The 3,351-nt window shown below is 37.4% G+C and overlaps 1 pseudogene; it reads right to left on the reverse strand.

Annotated features, from left to right (window-relative positions):
• The window catches only part of LOC107666308 (uncharacterized), a 16,331-nt pseudogene that overhangs the window by 11,657 nt on the left and 1,323 nt on the right, over nucleotides 1-3,351 (reverse strand).

Consider the following 3,351-nt stretch of genomic DNA (forward strand, 5'->3'; position numbering starts at 1 on the left):
ACATCTTGGATGCCCTGGGGGTAAGCAGATAAACATCACATTTTCATTTTTGGGTGAACTATCCCTTTAATCATTTAGTTGTTGAAAATAGTGATTCTGAGTTACCAGAACCTGTAAGTTTACAACACTAAATAAACCTTTGTTAGTACAAATTACTATTCTTATTTCACTTTTTTTTTCAAGGCAATCGGTTTGCATGCTTTTTTTAAGTAAGGTTTACTAATTAGAATTTACAGTGTATCAGTGACGGCGGCTCGTGCACAGACGAGCGCTTCAATCTATTGCTAACTTTTGTGGAGACTCTCTATTCATTCGGGTGAAATCTCATCTGCTTTTCAATACAAAGTATGCTTTATTAATAGTGTGTTCAGAGTTTGGTCTTTTAATATCATTGTCTAATGCATTGAGCCACGTCAAGTTAAGCCTGTGTACTGTAGTGTAAATGCAGATATCGGATACAAAGAAGGTGTAATAAGTGGGTCTTCAAAAAATCGGATATAGGCAAAAAATCCGATTTGGGAATCCAGATCTGTGTAAATGCAGCCAGAGTGACTCATTCGCAAACGTGACATCACTAGTTCTTATTCCAAACAGCTGATGGAAAAACACAATAATTGCTGAAATATTATCAGAGAAAATGGTTCTCAGGTTAGTATACAGTAATGTTCATTATACCTGATGGCTGCAGAAGATTTTCAATATTAAGTAGGCAAACACTGCATGCTTTTATGTTGCTTTTTACATTTTTTGGGGGGGGGGGACTTGTACACTGTTTCCATTCTATGAAAAGGATAAAATGCGCACGCTTTTAAGCTATTTAAAAGCGAAGGAAAGCAGGAAAAGAGGGAACGCCCCGCCCCCGCGGTGATACCAGTATTACCGGTGTTGTCACACGTCGATTAACCGGTGGGAACATTTCCTCACCGTCACAACCCTAGTTTGCACAGGCTCAGGCCAGACAATATCATGTCAAACAAAAATGATAATTCTACATTTTTTACAGTGTTGAAGTATTTATTTATTATAAATGATTTATCCGTGTACATCACTATTTTTTTTTTTGTTTCAATTTGCAATGTAAACTGCACACACTCACAGCCCAAACGTTCTTATCTAGTTACTTATTTACACAGTTAATGTATCTCAGAGGGGACATGGATGCATTTAAACTGCAGTTACAGATGCATAAATAGGCCTAATGTTTTGTTTTTAACATAAAACGTTGAATACTGATATTTGAAATAATTTAAAACATGAAAAAAATAGTCCAAATGTGAAATTAAAACCGCCAGTTTTAATTTCACCTCCCTCACAGCTACGCCTATTTCACATACCAAATAAGGTGCAATGAAACTTTTTTTTTTAATGTGCTTTAAACCAGTTTATACAACAGTTCGTTCTGGTTCTCAAATCTGATTGGTTGAGAACCGTGAGATATTGTACTGATATCGCTACAGGAACGCCCTTTCATGATACAAAATATATACAAAGATACAAACTTTTTAAGATTTTTTTTATTTCCCAAATTGAAAAATGTGTTGCTCGTTCAAAATTAAAGCATGAAAATTCCTAGGTACAAATTCATTCAAGAACATGCCAAAAGTCACCAAGATGAGCTCACGGTAGGTTTTAAAGTCAATCTTTATGTGCCACTGATAGTATTAATTGTTTATAGTAATCTTTTGCAATGTTCCCTCTATAATTTTATAACACTGTGAGGCTTTGGCCACTTTTTAGGTTAAAGTCGTTTTTCAATTGACAATTTTATTGTCAACATTTTTAATACATCACAACCAGAGTCATTACGTGATCACACATTTAAAGGGGTCATATGATGCGATTTCAGTTTTTCCTTTCTCTTTGGAGTGTTACAAGTTCTTGGTGCATAAAGAAGATCTGTAAAGTTGCAAAGACTAAAGTCTCAAATCCAAAGAGATATTCTTTATAAAAGTTAAGAGTCAGCCACGCCTACCTAAAACGGCTCGTTCTAACACGCCCCCACATATCTACGTCACTATGTGGGAAGATTTGCATAACACCGCCCAAATGTTCACGCAAAGAAAGAAGTGGGCAAGTGACGTAACCGGTGTTGCGGCTAAACACCGGTATCACCGTCAGCACCGTCTATCGCAGCAAGCCTATTAGGCATGGTCTGAATAAAGGTGCTGTATGTAGGATTGACACCGAGTAGTTGAACTAGGTATTGCAGTCAAAATTCAAAATATTGGAGAGGGTTTTTTTCACCCGGCAACCTCCTCCTCAGACTTGAGGCACACGCAGGTTGCCAGATTGACGACACCAACAGGAACAAGCGCACTTGACGATGAGTGAAATGAAATACGCTCTGTTTTCTGCCAGCTGGTAACCCGGGGTGCCGAAATACAATTGGGTAAACTGGCAGTGGGTGGGTTTCACAAACCAAAACAGAGACCGACATTCCGGCCTGGAGCGCATATTTTCAAAGGAGAATAACTGACTGTAGCATTGTTTTTCAGATAAACAAGTATGTTAACTTAGCATGTTTCTTAAATATCTGCAAACACATTATGGTATTTTTATGCTTTAGTAGAGTCAAAAACTTACATACAGCACCTTTAACTGTTCTTGATTCAGAATTCTTAGCCGAACACACTGAACCGTGCTGTCGAATTCCTGGAGTGACGTCGCTGCTCAGGATTGGTCGTTTGTCTTTTGTCTAGCCACCAGTTTCTCTGTAGCTGGCCAAGCCTGAAGTAAACAAGTTAATAGTAAAATTAAAAGAAATATTTCATCTTTCATAACATGGGTGCTATTTACAGGTGCATCTCAAAAAATTAGAATATCGTGAAAAAGTTTTTATTTTTTTTCACTGGTTTTTTAACTTCAAAAATTGAAAGTTTCATATATTCTAGATTCATTACATGTAAAGTAAAACATTTCAAAAGTTTTTTTGTTTTAATTTTGATGATTAGAGCTTACAGCTCATGAAAGTCAAAAATCCAGTATCTCAAAATATTAGAATATTTACATTTGAGCTTCATTAAATGACCGTCCCTACAGTATAAATTCCGGGTATCTCTTGTTCTTTGAAACCACAATAATGGGGAAGACTGCTGAGTTGGTAATGGTCCAGAAGACAATCATTGACACCCTCCACAAAGAGGGTAAGTCACAGAAGGTCATTACTGAAAGGGCTGGCTGTTCACGGAGTGCTGTATCAAAGCATATTAAATGCAAAGTTGACTGGAAGGAAGAAATTGGGTAGGAAAAGGTGCACAAGCAACAGGGATGACCGCAAGCTTGAGAATACTGTCAAGCAAAGCCGATTCAAACACTTGGGAGAGCTTCACAAGGAGTGGACTGAAGCTGGAG

Source organism: Sinocyclocheilus anshuiensis, unplaced genomic scaffold (genome assembly GCF_001515605.1).
Source record: "Sinocyclocheilus anshuiensis isolate Anshui unplaced genomic scaffold, SAMN03320099.WGS_v1.1 scaffold868, whole genome shotgun sequence".
Lineage (NCBI taxonomy): Eukaryota > Metazoa > Chordata > Actinopteri > Cypriniformes > Cyprinidae > Sinocyclocheilus > Sinocyclocheilus anshuiensis.